We start from the raw sequence: 22579 nt of genomic DNA on the forward strand, positions 1-22579 counted from the left end.
TACACCTGAAAAACAAAATTTCAAGCACCCACATCAATAGATTTGTAAAGCGAGGTAGTAAATTATGGAATTTCCACTCAAATCTGCTGTTGCTTTGAAGCAACACAAAATTTTTAGCACTTACCTGGAAATTACTATGCAAGAAAAGTTTACGTTATACTTGATCAGGAAGGATTGTCACAAAAGTCTAAATTATTTCACTGTAAACGGAAGTGTAAAACTCGCATATTTTAGGCTGTATTTATCGTCGTTTCTCATCGCAAATACGATCGCAGCAAATCGTCAATCGGAACAATTGTTTCCCGCATTCTGCTAGTGAGTTTCCGCTACCTGTTGTGAAGACTACTGGCATGAGGCTCAAAGCGAACGGCAATAGAGTAGTTAAAATCGATCTGATGCGGAAATATACCTGCGGAATAAAGGATGTTTCCTGTAAGCACTGATAAAGAAAGGGTTCAAAATGACTAGGCGTGGGCAGGTTAAAGGACGTCATTATCCTTCAGATTGAGGTAAAAAAGATGAGGAAAAGGAAAACAGTTGAAAAACACTATGCGAAAGCGCCTGTTCAGCTTTCGCAGAAGCTCAAAATACGGTTGTAGGACAGCAGCCCTGCAACATGGAGGCGAGGCTTGTTTCCCTGCACCGCACTTCTCGCTACAGGCGGTCGTAGTTGTTTGTTTACGCTCGTGGCCGGGTGTCACATTGTAGTGTCCGAAGTGTGCTAGGACTGCAATCATGTACTTGCGAACAAATGAAATTAACTATATAACTGAATTTTTTCGAGGTGATAAATTTTGTTAGTATTTCTCTCACGATGTAGAGATTCGCCAACTTTTTTCCTCGTCCAGGTTGAAATGGCTCTGAGCACTATGGGACTTTAACATCTGAGGTCATCAGTCCCCTAGAACTCAGAACTACTTAAACCTAACTAACCTAAGGACATCACACACATCAATGCCCGAAGCAGGATTCGAACCTGCGACCGTAGTAGCCGCGCGGTTCCAGACTGAAGCACCTAGAACCACTCGGCCACACTGGCCGGCCCTCGTCCAGGCGTTGACAAATATGCTCTCTGCAAAGGCACGCTTCTGCTTGCTTTTCGCGCTCGTTTCTAGTCGGAGCTTCGGACGAAGAGGAGCACCACGACTGGAGGAGGCAGGTGGCTGGAGGGGGGGGGGGGGGGGGGGACTGTTGGGCAGCCAGCCAGACGCCGCTGCCGGTCGGTTCAGTGAACCGGCGGACGGCCACGGGCCGACACCACAGGAGAGCACAGCACAGCACGACACGAGAGAAGCGACGGACGCCGCGCAGGTAGGTCGCCAGACCGCCGAATACACGCGGCTCTGTCCAGAGCTGTGGCCCGGTAACGGTGCCGCAGTCAACTTCCCAGCTTTCTCTGTTTGTACTGTAGCACGTCTGATTGAGCCACATTACTACTGTAGGAGAAGTACTTCTCGTCTACACCACTGCAAGCCATCTTACATTACGTGGTGGAGGGTATTTTGAGAATCACCATCACATCTCTTCTCTCTGTTTCATTCTCCAATGTAGCGCGGGAAGCCTCCGTAGGAGGACGAATTTCTTTGCTTTTACCTTCGTGATAATTTCGCGAGATACGTAAAGGGTGTAGTAACACAGTATGTATCGTGATTAATACCAAAAACTGGTAAGGGTGAAAGCCAAATCGTTCTAGCAAACTTACGTCTACTAATGAGGCGTTTTGGAGATAAATGGGAATGTGTAGTTACTAGCCCCCACTTATTTCAGTACGAAGTATTGTTCTAGTTAGTACAAATATATTTGAAATGTAAATTTTCCCAACTATCTCCCATATAATTGCGCTAAAAATTCATCCACGTGTCTTTCACAGCATTGAAGAGCGTGATACATGCATGATAGAGCAGGGGTACATTTTGCTCCTGATGTAAGACGAAGCTCCAATATGTCCAGGATGACCCGAGAGATCACCTGACCATAGTCCTCTGGATGTCTCTCTCTGATTCATCCCAGGATTGAAGTTTATAGCACTCTCGTTGGTAAGAGACCGAAGAACTGGATCAGCGAAATGTATACTCTTGTCTGGTTTTACAAGATGATCTAAGGGTGTTTGTAACGATTCATATTTCGCTCCAGAGATGAGCGCAGTAGTGTACGGAAATTTGAAGACGATACATGGAACACCTCCTTTAATGGATAGAAATATGCGGCACATTGTTAACATGTGAGACGCTGTATTTCTTGTTAAGGCAGGCTACAGGTGACCTTTGAGTCTAAGTGTAAGGGGATGTAGTCAGGAAGTATACATTTAGAATATGTTTACAGTAACTGCTAGGCCTTTCCCTGCAGCTCCTCCCACTATGCATTCGATACATATATTGAACACACCTTCTCCTCTACCACTCTGATTCCCTCTCATCCTCCATCTGTCCACTTCCTCCCACCTCCATGTGTCTGTCCCCTTCTCCCCACTCTCTCTGTCTCTTCATCTCCACCTCTCCCACTCTCTGTCCAATTCCTCCACACTCTTTGTCTGACTATATCTTCCTCTCTCCTCCCTCTGACCATATTGTCCCCGCCCCCCTCTCTTTCCATCTCCATCTCCCCCCCCTTTCCTTTTCCACCTGGCCAGCACCCTTCTGCACCTGCCACTGTTCTCATGCATCTCCACCTCCTCTCTCTCTCTCTCTCTCTCTCTCTCCATTTCCTCCTCAATCTATCCATCCCCTCCTCTGTCAGTTTCAACCTGTCCCCAGCCATGCTCATCGGCATGTGTAGCACCTGCAATACAGTTCAATAAAGCAGGGTGGTACCACTCCGACAATACGCCTGTTCTGCAGGATAAGTTACACATCACGGACTTTAAAATCATTTATTTGTTCCTGACATACAGGCCGCCATGCAAAGCAACCCGATATCACTCCAACACAACACGCCTGTCTCGCAAGATGGCCTACATGATAGGGCCTGGGAAACCGTTTCTTGTCCCTGACTTGTAGGCTGCCTATTGGAGCTAGGAGCTCATAAACTCCACAATACTGTTTTTTTTCCCTTTATTGAGTTTCAATTCCCCCCGAAGGGATAATGTGTATGGGGGCAGCATGACTGTCGAAACGACCACAATACTGATACTCACGAGGCCTGCTGTTTTTGTGCCAAATTCGACTGAAATCGAAGCAGAAGTTGGGGAGGAGATCCATTTCATAATGAAATTAGTGACGGCTAATAGTCACACATTGGCAATTATCTCACGAAGGTCTCGTTATCGGATTCATGTTTCGATTGAAGCGACAAGTTTACTGTTTACTGGGAAGGTTTTACTTCTGTTGTATTTGCAGCCTTATTAGTTTCCGCTATTAATGATATTACACACTATGTACACTGTTTGACTCTTCTTGGAATATGCGATTTTTGGAATTTGAAAATAAAACCTCTGCGTAGTGCACAACATCTTTGCTGTAGCATGAGCTGCTGGAGTTGGCTGTACTACCTCAGTGACACTCTCACAGTTACTAAGTCAACTCGTGACAAAACGTCTCGCTGTTCTTCGGACCTTTTCTTTCTCATACGTCATAATCATTCGCGATGAAGTCATAATTGTATTTGGCCGAAATGACTTGTAAGATCCAAGCAAAGCGTAAAAAGAAGCTACAGGAATGTTCGTTCGGGTACTTTGAAGGAAGAAAATAGCCATAATTTTGAGGCATGATGAAATTATTCTACCTCCGCAATGTCTCTATAACTTTAATAGGGGTTGCATCAGAGAATGAGCCACATTCGCTTTAAATAACGTTTCTACCAATGCTCTGTTACGGTTGCACTGATGTGAGCACAAAAGATACTTTGTCTCTAAATTCCGTATTATAGACTAGCGTAGAGGGAGCCTGATAGATACTGGTCTGAAGGGGAACTCTTGTACGGAAACGAATGGAATGGTTCCGATGCCGAGAGAAAGCATGTAAGCCAACGCATTGTCCTCTCCCGCGTCTGCTCCATGAAAGACCGATAGCAGTTTACCGTGGCTCTGGCAATATTACATTTGCAACCAAATTGTGTTGTAACCCTTCCCTGTGAGAACCATGGTTGCAGTACGCCGACTGTCACTGGAAGAAGATACATCAGTATTCTTACTACAGTACTTTGCTTTTTACAAATGTAATAAGTACGAAAATTAAGATAAAGTAAAAATATCGTCGGTTCACTGAACAGACGCAGTATACTGAGACACGTGCGCGGTCCTACAGCCTGGAAACTGTTACGTACGCGTCTGGCCATGGGTTCGTTTTCAGATCCCTATATGTCAAGCGCGCTCTATACATTCTAAAGTCCGCAAAGGGAATTTAGAAACACTCGACAGTTCCGCTTCAGAAACGGTGTCCTGTCCACAAGGGTGCTTCACAATACCAACTTCTTGCAGTTTAGACTGTGAAGCGCTATTTTTCAGCTGAAATGAGACTACGACGTCCAGCTATGCGGCCTGGTTTAGCAACCACAGTACCTCAGATTGCCCTGAAGGAGGACGTATTCCGGTTTGCACCAGCGGGATGCGCTCTTTGCCGCGCCCATGGGCGTCCGTAGATCTCTTTCCAAGAGGGAGCAAGATGCAAGACGTGCCAGTTTGGAGCCTAATTTGGTGTGTTTCAAAACGAGTCGTGCCCCAAGAACTAAATCTGACAAGAAGCGCATGAAACTTGCTAAGTCTCAAAAGACCTACTTAGTATTTTAAAGATGTACTACCTTCGTAGTAAACAGTAAACATATTTCAGTAGTACATGGAAAGTACGTGTTTTTATCGTATTAATATGAATATGGAAGTCACATTTTTACTAAGCGATCTGATATTATATCTTTATATAATTAAATCCAATGTATGAACGTGGTTATGAAATAAAGCTAGAAAATATTCACAAAAATAATTTATTGATGCTCCCATAATATTAGCTTGAAACTGAAAATTAAAAATATGAAATAGGAAAAAAGCTCTTACTGACTGAGAAAACCTTGCTGGATATCATCAAAATGACCCATTAATACCAGTTGAAGTGGAAACACGACATAAACTTAAAAAAAAAAAGCGTATTCAGCTTCGATGCCATCTAGAATATTTTGTTTGCTTATAAAACTTCACATTTTTCACATTAGTGAATTTACTATATTAGTTTCATGATTTCTATTTCTTTAATGCCGACTGGCACAACTGAAGTCGAAGAAAATGTGTTTTTAGAGTTACATTTTTTGGGTTTGTTTGGTGAAGTTTAACGCAGGGCCAATATACGAATAGATGAACGTGAGAAAGCGTAAGACACCACCCTCAAACTGGCCCGTAGCACCAACTTTTAGCAGCCTAGGACTGCATTTGTCACACTGTTGCGCAGCATGCATGGAATGCTGCATTCGTAGCTCTGTGAGAGCATGTGGTGCTGTGTTCCACCCATAGACTTTCAGACGATCTCAGTCCTGTAGAGCATATTTCTTCGACCTTGAAACTTCAACATTTTTCCCTTTCTCCTATTGCAGGAAACGGTGTGTTCTTTTTTAGAGTGGTGTGTTTTGGGTTAAGTATAGCTACAATATAGCACGACTGTTGTTTCGAGTGGACTACAATAGCTATGTCTTCTAAAACTGAATGCAGAATCAGCAAGCCATCTTTTTCCAGAGACAAACGGTAACCTACTGTTATGATTTCGTTGTTCATTAATGAGAGATGGCGTCCTTAACGAGAATTGGAATCAGGTGACTGGTACTGTTCTGCTACCGTGTTTACGTGTTTGGAATCAGTGATGGAATCCGTACGTCATGGTGGCAGACAGGTTCCTTTCTCCGGCTCAGTAAGTGCTGAAAGAGGGGACTACAGAAAGAGGCTGAAGACATTATTTCGGCACGGTTCTGTAAAGGTCCGCATCCATTTGGACTACGGATCAGCACCGAAACCGCATCCACACCATAGAATCAATATAATTTTCCATGAACAGAGCAAAAACCAAGAAAGTCCAAGATACAGTGACTGCTAAGGCCGCAGTATTTTTCATTGCGGTCGGCAATGTTAAACCTGCAATTTAGTGGAGCTACAGACAACGATTGCTAGAAATTCGACGTAATTCTGTAACGAATAAAGAGCGTGTATCCAGATTCCAGGGAGGCCACATGTCGCATCTGCCCCCACCCGCCCCCTATGCGGTCGCCTATGGCTGCGCCCTCAACCAAATACTGACAAACACTGCCCCGTGCACAGATGCTGTTCTTTTATTACTGTCACCGTCCTACATGCAAGTGTTGTACCCGTAAATTCTCTCTTCATATGGCAAATGTTCCACAGAAACTTGTGGTAAGTTATTAAGAAATTACGGTTTAATAAGTTAATCTTGCAAATTCTAGACGTTGCAAATACTGCAAGCATAACACAAATACAGGATAACTATTGTAGGAACGCCAAGCAGTCGCGATTTACTCCATTATTTTTTTATTCTCCGATGAGTTTGCTATTGAGCTACTGTTGCTTTTTCTCAGACGGTGACGTTCATTGAAATATGATTTTGTGAATCATTTGTAGATCGCCAAAGCCAGAATATTTTATCTCCTTTCTGACATTAAAAGACTGACCCATCCACAGGAATGCAGTAAGAGATAAAAAGTACCCGGACACTTATTACTGGACGTTAATGTGGGATGTGTCGACGCTTCACCTTTATGACGGCTTCAGCTCTGCTGGAGACACTTTCAGTCAGGTGTCTGGCTGTTTGTGGAGCAGTGGCAGAACATTCTTACTCAAAAACCGAAACCAGAGAAGGTAGTGATGATGGGCGCTGGGGCCTGGAGTGAAGTCGTCGTTCTAACTCATCTCAGAGGTTCAGATCGGCACTGTCGGCAAGCCAGTCCATTTCAGGAATATTATTGTCCATAAACCATTGCCTCATAGATGCTGCTTTATAACAGACTACGCTGTCATGCTGATACAAACAGTTATAAAAAAATGGTTCAAATGGCTCTGAGCACTATGGGACTCAACATCTATGGTCATCTGTCCCCTAGAACTTAGAACTACTTAAACCTAACTAACCTAAGGACATCACACACATCCACGCCCGAGGCATGATCCGAACCTGCGACCGTAGCAGTCGCGCGGCTCAAACAGTTATAGTCTCCTAACTGTTCTTCTACTGTATACAGTACACAAGTGTGTTCAAATCCTTCCACATGAAACGTTTCCTTCAGCACAATAAGAGGACCACACCCTCACCACGAAGAACACCCTCAAACCGCAACACCACTTACTCCGTACCTTGAAATTTGTACTACACATCACGGCAGATACGTTCTACAGGCATTCGCCAAATCCAAACCCTTCCATTGGGCTGTCACAGGGTACAGCGTGATTTATCATTCAAAATCCCTCGTTTCTAGTCATACACCACCCAGTGGCGTCGCTCTATACACTATCTCAGACTTCGCTTAGCACTGACTGTAGAAACGTGTGACTTATGAGGAATTGTTCGACCAATGAGCCCCATTCTTTTTAATGCGTGCGCACAGCATATCTGCTGGTAGTGCTTTGGAAATCATGAGTGATTCCTTCCGCTGGCTTGACGTGATTTTTTTATAACCATCCGCCGCAGTGCTCGACAGTCCCTGCCCGTCAGTCCAGGAGGCCTGTTTGGTCTTGGTTTAGCATTTCCACATCACAGTCACATCGCCAACAGTCAGCTTAGGCAGATTTAGAATGGTTGAAATGTTCCTGATGGATTGGTGACATCCAGTCACTAGATCACATTCGAAGTCACTGAGTTCACGCGACCGACCCATTCTGCTGATACTACATCTCTACTGCCAACACAAAACTTCCCGCCTCCTTGTATACTGGCGGGTCCGCCTTTTGTGTCATGTAGTGGTAAATTTGTGGTAAGATCTTATGGGACGAAACAGCTTAGGTTATAGGTCCCTAAGCTTACACACTACTTAATCTAACTTAAACTAACTTACGCTATGGACAACACACACATCCATGCCCGAGGGAGGACTCAAACCTCCGACGGGGGTAGCCGCGCGGACCCTGACGAGACGCCCTAGACCGCGCGGCCGTATAGTGATCACTTCCGCATTACGTAGGAGTTTCCCGATGCCTGCGATCAGATAGCGTACGTAGACGCACAAATTCAGCTGGATTCTATTTAAAACGAAGAAAATACTGCTGAGAAATTTATTTTAGCCTTTGCTTTTGGGCAGTATTCAACCAATGCGGAAATGGTCAGGAAAATACAGTCTCGAAGTCGATTCATCGCAAATAATGTGGCGTAAAATACAGAGACGTCCAGAAAAATTTAGACACTCTGCTTCTGTTGATGAACTTCATTTTTCAAGGTCCCCCATAAACAGAAGTCAAGAGGTGTAAGGTTTGGAGACCCTGGTGGGTAGTCAACAGCTCCTCTCCGACCTATCCATCGTCCAGGTAGATTTTCATCCAAATAGGCTCTGAAATCTCTCGTTGTAGGCAAAAATTTTCAGTTTCAAACACCTCTCGGGTAAAATCGAATTTTGCAGCATAAGGAGATACACATCACCAGTTAAAGTACCTACGAAGAAGAATGGGCCAATCAAACCACCCGATGACAGATTACACCACACATTAACACCTACTAGATTAACATGTTTGTCCACGTGAAACTGAGGATTTTCAGGAGCCCAGTGCACACATTTGTGGCGGTTTACAACACCGCTCAGTTTGAACTGCGCCTTGTCAGACCAGATAACAAACCCTGCAAACCGTTCATTCCCGCGAAGTATGCCTTCAATCCACTCGAGTACTCCATCCTTCGTTCCGGGTCGTCCTCGTTCATAGCGTGCAGCGGTCTTGGACTGTACACTTCCCACTTTGCAGCCTTCAGAATTTGTTGTACGCTTGATCGGCTTACGCCGCTTTTACGTTCACCCTACTTCACAGATTTTTGAAATGACGTAGTAAAATGTTGCAACACAGCGGCACTGAAAGCTGGATTTGTTGATGTTTTTGGTCGGGCATACCTTCTCTTATGCACATCCTTAACAGTACAGTCGGCTTCAAATTTATTCCGAAGACGATAAAGTGTCGTTCGTGTTAGTGGCGATTTCCGTACACATTACGCCATTGCCGTTGTATCTCCATCATGTTTTCGTACTTCCAACATCACTTCAATGCTGCCTTGCCTTGCTCAAACGACAATCTTACTTGATTCAATGTTGCACTGTCATCTGTTGGAAAACGCGCATTAAGATCTGTTGAGAAAACAGTGGACTACGCTACCGCGTAATGTTGCAACGATACGTCATTTTGTTCCAAAGATATTACCTATCAAAGTGTGTCTACATTTTTCTGGACTCATCTGTATGTCATAGACTTTCAATTGCATGTCGTCCAACACATGCGCACTTTTCCGTTACCACATATCTGCCGTTTCAGGACGTCCTTCACGTGTACTATCTTCAGTATAAGTATTGCCGCGTTTGAATTTAACCGCTCAGTCTTATGACACCAAAAAAAATACCTTTACTCCGAAATAGAAACGAAACAGTAACCAAAATAAAGGCACTGTGTACGAATGTGCGCATCTTTGAATTCAAAATTGGTGTTGGGTAACGGGCACGACGTCCACAAGGTGGTCGAGGTGTTGCTGCACAAGACCGTCCCACCCTCCTGAGGTCAATCAGTGGCTGAAGATGGTTCCCGCAACGGCGCACTGCGAGTTTCAACTGGTAACAAGCATGCTTAGTTGCATTCGTTTCAGCACATACCACAGGCCATTCCACGCGATTCATTTCTGTCTTCTGGAGTAAAGTAGGCTTAAGAGGTGAGTCCGGTGTGGTAATCGAAAATGAAAGTTGGCGATAACCAGTCAAAACCTTTTTGACTGTATGGTATTCCGGATTATCGACTTTAATGCAGCACATATATCATGGCGACATTAAAAAGCCGTATGAGCAAAACTCTTACCGTAGTGTAACACATATGCTCCTGCTGTTCATTTTTGTTATAAACTACTACGACAACAGGGCGACAAGCGAGCAGTAAGCTTCACCGTCGAATATGATATCCGTTTTAGTGGTTTCTAACATGATTTGTACGAAAGGGAGCGTAGGCAGAGCAAACAATTGTGGCAATAACGAAAGAAAAACACAAATATTGACTTTCTATAGGCTTTCGAAAGACCATGGGATGTATGAAACAACACATCACGGGACTGTTCAGTTACAGTTTTCTTGTAGCCTACAAAAATTTACTGAAGGATAATTGGCACACGATAGCAACTTTCACGGCAGTGAGCGTCAGGAACAATAAATAGACGAGTTGTAGAAATACGTCATACTTATATACGCAATAACGTGATGTTTTGTTAACTACATTTCGAAAGAAGCCAGTTCACGAATGAGTAAAATAGGAAACTGGCATCGAATTATTTACATTATTTAACGTACCACATAAGCCTCCACAATTGAAGCTGAAGACAAAACTACAACACAAGCGTGATTAGTTGATTTTAAAACGACACGAACAATAAAAGTGTTTCTCGAATCAAAAGAAACCAATTTCGCAATTTTTGTTACATCAAAACCACGGAAGTGACAATTTTTTAACACAGTTGTTTTTTCAAGAAGAGGTAATTACGATATCTGGCAGAACATCTGACACCTTAAGATGTCAACAGATCGCCGGAGAAACCCGAAGAATCACAAAAAGTAACTATATTAAGCAAATATTCGTGAACTGCAAAGTCGATTAAACTGCAGAGCAAATCTTCATAATTTGTGCAAAACTGTTGTGTGAAGGAAAGTGCCAGTCATAAGAACAGTCCGCAATACAAATACGTACTTCTTATGTATGAAATACGGTGTTTATACCTTCTTGCTTTCTATTTTCTTTTCTTTCTTTATTGTCATTTCATTCCCCTCGGCTGACGTATTTGGCATCTTGCTTCCACTGAGATAAGCTACCATTATATGGAATTTTGCGCCGTTTCTTGACGTAGATATTGTAACATACGTCATTTCACTTATGAATTTTGACTCCGTTTGTATTTCTTTTGAGATTATCCAAGTCTCTTGTTATTTTACTAACGTTTGAAATGCAAAAACAGAACTGTGCTATTACGCAGACCGAGTTGACGCCTGCCACAATGTAGTTTATAGTAACGCCGTATCTGTGCTAGGCCAGGCGATTGCGCATAGAACGAGGCGCACAAGGAAGCGGCGCGGTCAAAACCCGGTGACCGACCGGAGCCAGGGTGGAAGCGAGCGCCAGCCATTTCCGCCGGAGAGACTCTGCCGTGCTGAATGCACAACGCGACGAGACGCCGCACGTTTCCTTAGAGGGCAGCTGGAAGCGACGCCCTGACAGTCGCTGACCCCACCGGCTTGCTCGCATCCTGAACAGTTTCCAAGACGGCGTCGGAATGTCGAACCAGCCCAGCCGCTGTATCCAGACCTGCAGAACACACTGCTTCACGATAGGGCTCAGGGTCTATTCTGTGTTTCCTGCTTCCCTAAAAGCTGTCGCTGTAGTGCAGTATGGACTTACACAAAGGAAAATAGCCAAGTTTTCGACTGGACTGGCAATTTCTTGTGATGAATACTGAATAACTTTCCCCAACAAGAGAGTTGTTCACGCATACAGAAGAAATTTGGGTGAGGTGTTCATTAAAGGAAGTGGTATATTTCAGAAACTGCTGTCCTATAAACATTTTATTAATATACATTTGTAACAAAACAATCCTAACTCTCTTACATTTTATTAAATTTAGTTACATTTCATGGAAATTACCATCTGTTATGAATTAACGGCTAAGTGCTTTTCTGACTACGAATTCAAAAGTCCATTGTTCACTCTACAATCAGCCGGCCGGTGTGGCCGAGCGGTTCTAGGTGCTTCAGTCTGGAACCGTGCGACCGCTACGGTCGCAGGTTCGAATCCTGCCTCGCGCATGGATGTGTGTCATGTCCTTACGTTAGTTCGGTTTAAGTAGTTCTAAGTTCTAGCGGACTGATGACCTCAGATGTTAAGTCCCATAGTGCTCAGAGCCATTTGAACGATTTTTTCAGTCCACAGTCGAAGCACGGAAACTTTTTTCACCGCTGGAAATGATCTCTTAATGTAAAATAAAATAAATAGATTGCTATTGTTTGGAGTATGCTTTACTCTGTAGATCCCCTTATAACTGAATGGACAAAAAGGTAAACCTTTCTCAACCCAGAGGTTGCTTTGAGCAGCAGAGTGCCATAGTGGGTTTAGTACTATGTTCTTGCTTTCCCCCGACCTTTGACCTGACTGATATGGCCAGTTGTAGGGGTACCCCAGTTATAAGTACACTCCTAACCACGGTCCAACTCGGCATTATTCATGTTAACAAACACTGCGACAGGTGAAAGAGGTGACCAATGGGGCAAACAAAATCCCTAGGTTTGACCCTTTGACTCTGTAATCTGACGCCGAGCCACTGAGACAGTAAGTAAGATCAGAAGGGGTGAGGGGAGGGGGGAAGTCCCATACCACCGCCAATAGGACCATGCACCGTAAAGCAATAGTGTTCCAACCGACCTTCGGATTAATGGTGTATTTGCCTCATGAAAAAAATAATTTCAAAATGTTTAATTATAGCCGGCCGTTGTGGCCGAGCGGTTCAAATGGCTCTGAGCACTATGGGACTCAACTGCTGAGGTCATTAGTCCCCTAGAACTTAGAACTAGTTAAACCTAACTAACCTAAGGACATCACAAACATCCATGCCCGAGGCAGGATTCGAACCTGCGACCGTAGCGGTCTTGCGGTTCCAGACTGCAGCGCTTTTAACCGCACGGCCACTTCGGCCGGCCCGAGCGGTTCTAGGCGCTTCAGTTTGGAACCGCGTGACCGCTACGGTCGCACTCTCGAATCCTGCCTCGGGCATGGATGTGTGTGGTGTCCTTATGTTAGTTAGGTTTAAGTAGTTCTAAGTTCTAGGGGACTGATGACCTCAGGTGTTAAGTCCCATAGTGCTCAGAGCCATTTGAACCATTTGTTTAATTATACAAGATATCGGGCTTTAAGATTTTCTAGCATTTATTACATTCAGCTTACAATTACCAATAAAACTTCAAATGAAAGAGCAGCTCTAAGAGCTTTGTTTGTATACCTGTGCGCAAAAGGAAGAGTAAGGAACGAACAACCGACTGAAGAACGAGTTGAAGGAGTGAGAGTCTTTCACGCGTAGCGCTAAGAAATCTGTTCGGAACGCTAGTCCTGAATTTGCAATTCCAGAGATAACTGTGTGGAGACTTTTAGTGAGACGCTTACAACAGCGTCCTTATCGTTTGCAGTTGTTGCAAGCTCTAAAGCCTACAGATTACGGTTTATGTGCCAACTTTACAAACGAAATGTTGCTGCAAGACGATAAAGATTTTCTGGATCGAGTCGGTTTCAGTGACGAATCGATATTTCACCTAAGTAGAAATGTGAACATACATAATATGCGCATCTAGGGGTCAGAAAATCACCTTGAGATGGCACAGTTGCAATGGGACTCCCTTAAATTGGATGTTTTTTGTCCCCAGGTGGAACGTTTATGGGCCTGTTATCGGTGAAGCAACTGTAACTGGTATTTCTTATCTTGGTGCGCTAGAATTATGGCTCTTTCCTCAATTGGAAGACGCTGAACCACAGAATTTTATTTGGCAGCAAGAAGGTGCGCCGCCTCACCGGCACAACTCAGTTCGCGATTGGTTAAACGACGTTGTACCCGAACGCTCGATTGGCCGCAACGGGCCAGATGGCAGAGCCTGTTTTGTTTACCTCCACGTTCACACATGATATGACGCCATGCGATCGATTTTTACCTTTGAGGGTTCATACCCGACTTCAGATACAGCATTATTGCAACAATACTCCAGACACACTGTTCATGGTTTGGGAAGAAATAGCCCACAGACGTGTTGTGTCACATATGGTGCCCACATTGAACACATGTAAGAAAACTATTTGAGTAGCTCTTTCATTTCATATATTATTTATAATTTTAAGTTGAACGCAATAAATGATACAAATCCTTAAAAACTGTATGTTCGCCCGCATCTCGTGGTCGTGCGGTAGCGTTCTCGCTTCCCACGCCCGGGTTTCCGGGTTCGATTCCCGGCGGGGTCAGGGATTTTCTCTGCCTCGTGAGGGCTGGGTGTTGTGTGCTGTCCTCAGGTTAGTTAGGTTTAATTAGTTCTAAGTTCTAGGGGACTGATGACCATAGATGTTAAGTCCCATAGTGCTCAGAGCCATTTTTTGAACTGTATGTTCGTTTAGAACACCCTGTATACTAATACATTTATTTTTCTTGTTGTATGTTTGGCATCAATATATCAAATAAAAACAAGTATTTCCTTACAGGAAAAAACATTGCTCATTAGATTAAAATCCTCAGGACCATTACCGGACAGGGATTTCTTGAAACCGCCGTTCAGAAGGCTAATTCAGTTTGTGGCACACGTGCGCACGAACTTCTTTTCACTGTGAAATGCGTGTTACATTTGTTGCAGCTCCTCGTCGGACATAATCGTTGACAGATTACACCGGCACACAGAAACGGTGGCACTCAGGGTCAACGGTGGTGGCAGAGGGTACTGCGACACGCCTCCTGTAGTTGCTGACCCTCTTCTTCTTCTTCTTCTTCTCCTCCTCCTCCTCCTCCTCCGCTTCCACCTCCTTATTTTTATTATTTTTCTGGCCACCACCTTGAGTGGGCTACTTAAACATACAGAACTTACTTTTCTTACTTACTCTCTAATATCTGGAAGATAGCCTCCGCTAAGGTGCTTTGTGTCTGATGAGCTAATGGTAACGGTCCTAGGTCTTCATTGAGAGCGCGAGTAATTCCCATCTGCAAATATAGCATACATAGCACAGCAAAAGAAACGAAACTCAGTTCACGCAAAGAACGCCGTTTCTGTACAGATGACTATCGTCGTTTGCTGTGTCTTAAAAATGTTTTCGACGTTTTCAGGTGATCTGTTTCACATTCACAGTTTTTCCAAATGTCAGTCGAGCACAAATATTTGAAAGTAACTTTTTTTCTTTTAATGCCCCCCCCCCCCGCCCGGGTACGGTAACTGAGTGGTCAGCGCGACAGAATGTCAATCTTAAGGGCCCGGGTTCGATTCCCGGCTGGGTCGGAGATTTTCTCCACTCAGGGACTGGGTGTTGTGTTGTCCTAATCCTCTTCATTTCATCCCCGTCGACGCGCAAGTCGCCGAGGTGGCATCAAATCGAAAGACTTGAACCCGGCGAACGGTCTACCAGATGGGAGGCCCTAGTCACACATTTACATTTTACATTTTTAATACCCAGAAATATAAGACTGTGCACGGAACGAAATTTAAAAATAATTTGAGTAGTATGATAATGAGTCTTTTCTGGAACCGGTCATGCCATAGAAAATGAGGAAATAAATTACGACCACTGTCCACTGCGAAATTTGACGTCATTTGGTGGCGTTGCGTGATCGTGACGCGGTGAAGAAAGTATAAAGGCGGATCAGAGACGAACAGGCCACAAAATCCACTGACATAAGCGACTTTGACACAAGGTACATTGTTATGGTCAGAACAAGCATTTCGGAACCGACGAAGCTGTACGGCTGTTCGCGTGAGCATCTCTGGAAAGTGGTTGAAGGACGGGGAAATCACGAGAAGACGACGAGATATTGGACGTCCACGTCTCATCGCAGAACGTCAGAATCGGATGCTTGGCATCTATGTAAAGTAGGGTAGGCAGCGACCGGTGGCAAATCTGACGACGAGTGCAATGCTGATGGGGGCAAGGGGTTTTCGGAGCACGCAGTTGAGGGAATAAAGTTCAACATATGGATTCGGAACAGACGACCCCTGCGTGTTCCCCGGAAACGTCATCCAGGCGAACGTCTGCTAGAAATATGCACCGTGCCACAGACGCAGGTCGGTGGAAGTAGTATTATCGTGTGGGGGTAATTCACGCGAGCTTCCATGGAGCTTATACTAGTAGAAGGCACCATGGCCGATGTGGACTAAGTGAACGTCTTTGCGCGCTACCTGCATCCCTTCACGCTTGATGTCTTCCACGATGGTCACGTCATCTTCCAGCAGCATAACTGCTGGTGTCCCCAGGCCAGAATCGCGCTATAGTAGTTAGATTTGCATGTTAGTGTACTCGCGTTGTCTTGACCATCAAATTCGCCTGATCTGAACCCGATGGAACCCACGTGGGGAGCTATCGGACACCAGCTCCGTGCCTACAAATCCTCGCCCCTTAACTCATGGGACTTTGCTCACCTACTCGTAGACATTTGGTGTCACATACCTCCAGAAAACTATCAAGACCTTGTCAAAAGCGTGTCAAACACAATCTCTACTATACTACGCTCCAAAGGTGGACCACCACACTAATAAGATGGTCATAATGGTTAGGCCCAATAGCGCATAAGTACGAAAGCAAGGCGATACTACGCTGAATTGTAGGTGATGCAAATAGTAGAATTCGACCAAGGCTGCTGTTTCTGTGGCACTGACGACTGTCGCCGGAGATCACCCAGTAACATCGATAGACTGCTTGGTCACAATACATCCTGTCTCCTCCGTCAGATTTTGGCGGAATCGATGTCACGACACTGCTTAGATACGAGTCCTGCATTGCATCGTTTGCTATTAAAATGGCGGCGAACGCATGTGAAGGAACCATGGTTCAAATGGCTCTGAGCACTATGGGACTTAACTTCTGAGGTCATCAGTCCCCTAGAATTTAGAACTACTTAAACCTAACTAACCTAAGTACATCACACACACCCATGCCCGAGGCAGGATTCGAACCTGCGACCGTAGCGGGCGAGCGGTTCCAGATTGTAGCGCCTAGAACCGCTCGGCCATCCCGGCCGACGAAGGAGCTATATCTGTCTCGAGAAGAACGTGGCTAATACCATACGCCCTTTCTTCAACTATTGGAACAAGCAGACAGATTTCACGAATATGCGACAATGTAGAGAGAAACGTTCTGTCACACACGAGATGATACATGGTAACAGTGATAAGCAGTCCAACTTCAGAAAATGCATTTCAGCAGAAGAACGGTTATTCGTAACTAAAAAATACTTTTTCATTCATTCTGTCTAACAGCTCGTTCAAAAAATTAAGTTGCTGTGTATCTCTTATTTTGCTAGTCATCGGTGCTCTGATCGAGCGGGACTCATCACTGAAGAGAATATTTTACTTCAGTCCAGGCCTAAGACGTTTCTGGAGACGCCCCGGACAGTGTTGGGATACCAACCTGGCTGTCACCCGACATATCGCCCGACAACAAAAGCGATGGTCTGGAGTGCATGAAATGATACAAAGCCAGATGAGAAACTGCTATGTAAATAAGTGGCGCTTTGTTTAAGAAGATAGAGCTTGCTCAGGAGGACTGGGATTCAAATCGGTATTCGGCCAACATGGCTCTGCATCCGCAATCTGCTTACTGTGTGTGTTGGAGCGTACTTTGTGTGCGACTTTCCTGAATGTCAGTAAACCTCCATCTGAGGTCCAGTATCTCTAATTTTTCTGTCATTATAATTTCACAAGCTATATGTGCAAAGAAGTACTGTGTTATTTGACTCTTCTTGGAATTTTGACAAGAATCCAATTTATGATGCACAACACCTTCCTCGCAGCGTCTACCACTTAAGTTGAATGAAATTCTGTTTCACGCTTCTCATCTTACTAAACGAACCTCTCAAGAAAAGCTTTCCTGAAGTTTACTTAGTAATTTCAAGACAAATGCGGAAATAATTCCCTACACAAAACCATCGCGAGCCGACCGGGGTGGCCGAGCGGTTCTAGGTGCTTCAGTCAGGAACCGCGCGACCGCTACGATCGCAGGTTCGAATCCTGCTTCGGCATGGATGTGTGTGATGTCCTTAGGTTAGTTAGGTTTAAGTAGTTCTACGTTCTAGGGGACTGATGACCTCAGATGTTAAGTCCCATAGTGCTCAGAGTCATTTGAACCATTTTTGAAAACCATCGCCGATTTCCTTCCTCCCCATTGAGCAGTTCGAGTTAGTTTTTACTTCAATTGATTTAACGTCGATAGTTCTCTAAATTTTATTTATACGGAACTGTGGTTGTTGAGATGCAGTATATCAATTTTTATTGAAGCTCTGCGCTGTTTACACCTCAAGTTTGTAATATACTTCCATCCATTGATTCCGTCACCAGCCCTTGTCGTATATGAGGATATGTAGCGCATCTGCGGACTTTGTTTCCCAGAGCGGTACCGAAACATAAACATAAAAAGATACGGGCGAAACATGAGAGGAGAAAAACACTTTTGAGTGCAGTTTAGGGTACATGGTAGCGTTCACAACGATTCCCGTCTCTCGACAGAGAAGTAAAGTTGCAACTTAATGTCACTTCGCTATCTAGATTACTAGAGAGGAGCGTTGGCTTAGATTGACAAGGATGTGGAAACAAATCGGGTGTACCCTGTTTATTGAATAATACAGTCACCTGGTTGTAGTCATATAGTTATATAACACAAAATCTAAAGCGGTTAGCTAGTCGTAGCAGTGAACCCCGTTCGTCCTGACAAGGAGCAGGGGATTGTTTGAGCGTCCTAACTGACAAAACACTGTTCAGCCCAGAACATAAAATGGTTCAAATGGCTCTGAGCACTATGGGACTCAACTGCTGTGGTCATAAGTCCCCTAGAACTTAGAACTACTTAAACCTAACTAACCTAAGGACAGCACACAACACCCAGCCATCACGAGGCAGAGAAAATCCCTGACCCCGCCGGGAATCGAACCCGGGAACCCGGGCGTGGGAAGCGAGAACGCTACCGCACGACCACGAGATGCGGGCCCCAGAACATATGTTAATCCATTGATTGTAGGCTTCTCCACACATAGCAAGATTCTAGAGACAGAGATGCGACGACTATTCATCAAACAGGTGAATGTTTCTGTACTTAAGCATCAAGTTAAAAAAATTGGTTCCTTCATGAAATACAAGCCTTGACAAGCGTTAGACGACTTATCAATTTTATACCACCGCCGCACGCTGAGAGACGTCGAAAGCAGAGGATTTCACTAAGTAGCACCTTACGAAACTGGACTTTTTCCATGTGATGACTCATTAAAATCAATACCAAAGACGCCTGCTAGACTATGTCGAGGATAATACACACATCAAAAGAAGTTTTGCATCACCCCAGTTCCCAGAACTCCTGAAGATAGACGTTGACTGTGGATATTGTATCACAGACACAGTCCCTTTGACTGTTCAGAGATGTCACTAAAGCCGCCCAAAGATGTATACAACCATGGAAGAGCAGCACGTATTAGACGGAGGGGGTCAGACAGCCGATCAGCTCCAGTCATTCCACCAGGAAGGAGGTACACGGCTCGTGTTGTCTGTAGTTTAACCATACTTAGACGGTCAATACCGCGTTTGTTATTTTTGCCAGGAAGGGCTCTCAACAAGTCAAGTGTCCAGGCGTCTCGGAGTGAACCAAAGCGATATTGTTCGGACATGAAGAAGATATAGAGAGACACGAACTGTCGATGACATGCCTCGCTCAGGCCGCCCAATGGCTACTACTGCATTGGATGACCACTACCTACGGATTACGGCTCGGAGGAACCCTGACAGCAACGCCAACATGTTGAATAATGCTTTCCGTGCAGCCACAGGACGTCGTCGTATTACGATTCGCGCAGTAGGCTGCATGATGCGCAACTTCTCTCTGGCGTCCGTGGCGAGGTCCATATTTGCAACCAAGACAACATGCAGCGCAGTACAGATGGCCCTAACAACATGCCGAATGGACCGCTCAGGATTGGCATCATGTTCTCTTCACCGATGAGTGTCGCATACGCCTTCAACCAGATAATCGCCGGAGACGTGCCTGGAGGCAACCCGGTCAGGCTGCACTCCTTAGACACACTGTCCAGCGAGTGCACCAAGGTGGAGGTTTCCTGCTGTTTTGGGGTGGCAGTATGTGGGACCGATACACCCCTATGGTGGTCAAGGAAGGCGCCATAACGGCTGTACGATGCGTGAATGCCATCCTCCGACCGATAGTGCAACCATATCGGCAGCATATTGGCGAGGCAGTCTTCATGGACGATAATTCGCGCCCTATCGTGCACATCTTGTGAATGACTTCCTTCAGGATAACAACATCGCTCGACTAGAGTGGCCAGTATGTTCTCCAGACATGAACCTGAAACACCCCCGTTTTAAATTCCTTTATTGGGTTTCGTGTAATTTACCGAAACCGCCAAACAGTTAATTGTTATGATTATATGACCGTGTGCTTAATGGATGAAAGGCTATCGGTTTTTCTACTGTGGCTTCGGGAGTATTTCAACCGAATGCGGCTGTTCTGAGACGGAATAGTTAATGATTGAAAGTTTGTCTATCATTAAGGACCACCGAGGTTGCGATGTACAAACTGTATTGTATTTTCTACGAAAACACAAATTCTGACGCAGTTGCTACCTTCGCCTTACACGTCTAATTACAGTTATATCATTTATTGATTGTGGGTTTTAAGTACTTCGTCACACACAATGATGATGGTTATCATTCACAACAATCCTCACTGCAATCCATGGTTGTTGCTGGCCGACGCGGTTGGTGCGAAACACGTAATTCGGCACTTGTCACTTTTGGTTTCATATCACTCGCGAATCGGTATCGATGAGGGTCCACCCCACGACGATCAGGGGGACGCGCTCATTTGTCATACTCTGGTGAATTTTACCGTTTACAACTCACTCGACCACCATTCTTGCCCGTCTCTCCAGTACTACTTCTCACTCAACACACTCTCCAGTACTACTGTTCACTCGACACTCGTCTCACTGCCTCCTGCAGCGCTCGACAATCGACTCCTGTCTGCAGTCGACCTGGGTGTCGGATACTAATATCTATGCTTGTGGGAACACGGATCCCTTACAAACCCTAAAGCTGATAAGATTAAAAACAAAAAAGCAAACATCAACAAAGGTTTTACACAGACAAAAATATTTACAATGATGTAGATAATAGATAACACGTTACAAAGCAAGGCTTTAAAGTACTTCGAAGAACTCTTGTACAGAACAAAAGGAACGTGCTACAGGGAAACCTTCCAATTCAAATATGAACACCTGGCGTTTATCACTCATTGTAAACGAAACTGTTGACTAGAGCACGCTTTCCTATTCAATAGTTACAGAAATGCTTTCCAAAGACAAGTCGTTTTCCTTCTACAATTCACTGAGTAAATGTTGCATTTGGTTAGACTGAAGCCATGTTAATTTCCACAATTGCTACGAGGGACAGTATGTACCGAAATGGTAGAGTTAGAATTGAGGGGTTTGCTGCAGAAATGGTGCAACCCACAAGTTTCCTGTTTTTAGAAAAAAGGAGTGAAAGTTAATGAAACCGTATAAATTAACTATTACTAGTAATAAATTATTCTTTGTACTTGGAGTGATATTATTAACTATAAATATTTGCTCTCTACATGAACTTAAAAACTGCATTTTCAGTGCCATAGCCGGCCGCTGTGACCGAGCGGTTCTTGGCGCTTCAGTCCGGAACTGAGCTGCTGCTACGGTAGCAGGTTCGAATCCTGCCTCGGGCATGGATGTGTGTGATGTCCATAAGCAAATTAGGTTTAAGCAGTTGTAAGTCTAGGAGGCTGATGACCTCAGATGTTAAGTTGGTTGGGGTTGTTTGAGGAAGGAGACCAGACAGCGAGGTCATCGGTCTCATCGGATTAGGGAAGGACGGGGAAGGAAGGCGGCCGTGCCCTTTCAAAGGAACCATCCCGGCATTTGCCTGGAGCGATTTAGGGAAATCACGGAAAACCTAAATCAGGATGGCCGGAGGCGGGATTGAACCGTCGTCCTCCCGAATGCGAGTCCAGTGTCTAACCACTGCGCCACCTCGCTCGGTAGATGTTAAGTCCCATAGTGCTTAGAGCCATTTGAACCATCCAGTGCCATAATTGTGGGCTATACTATTTTACGTCCAAGAAAAATTTGAAACTTTATTGGTGTATTCCACATTTTTCTACTTTTATACTTCATTGTTGCTCTCTACGAACAAAATATGTATTTACTGCCAGAATGAAGTAACCTAAATTATCATAGTTTTAAGAAAAGTGATGGAAATAAACAGTACGTATTAAAGAAAATAAACATCGTTTATTTCACATCTTGCTACAGACATGGGATGCAAAGTACAACTTCTTTCTTTACTGGCATTAGTAAAGAAAATCATGTAACTTTTTAAGGTAATGTTAAAAAAAGTCTAGACATTTCTCCCAATAAACAAGCAATCACTCATTTTCGCCTTCTTCACTCAAAAGATATGTCTGGAAGTGTAACCTGTGAATTAATAGTTCTTCATAAAAGCTGTGATGAATAGGAGGAACATATTTTATCAGCTTCCTTAAATATTTAGCTTTACGATGCGTTGTTGTAGGTTTTTTTTACCTCAGATAACTTCAAAAGCGTGTCACAACCTGGTTGATGTATTCGACGTCCTTTTCTGGTTTTGTTGCAATTCATGGACCTTTATGGCATATCTCGATTTACTGTTT

General features: G+C 44.4%; 1 protein-coding gene across 1 annotated transcript in view; it reads left to right on the forward strand.

Annotated features, from left to right (window-relative positions):
- The first annotated feature begins 1242 nt into the window (after positions 1-1242).
- Positions 1243-22579, forward strand: part of LOC126484745 (uncharacterized) — a 131423-nt gene continuing 110086 nt past the window's right edge. Inside the window, exon 1 of the mRNA XM_050108343.1 lies at positions 1243-1311. The gene's annotated coding sequence lies outside the window, so the exon portion shown is untranslated. The remainder of the gene's footprint in view (positions 1312-22579) is intronic.

The sequence above is a fragment of the Schistocerca serialis genome, chromosome 1 (assembly GCF_023864345.2).
Source record: "Schistocerca serialis cubense isolate TAMUIC-IGC-003099 chromosome 1, iqSchSeri2.2, whole genome shotgun sequence".
Lineage (NCBI taxonomy): Eukaryota > Metazoa > Arthropoda > Insecta > Orthoptera > Acrididae > Schistocerca > Schistocerca serialis.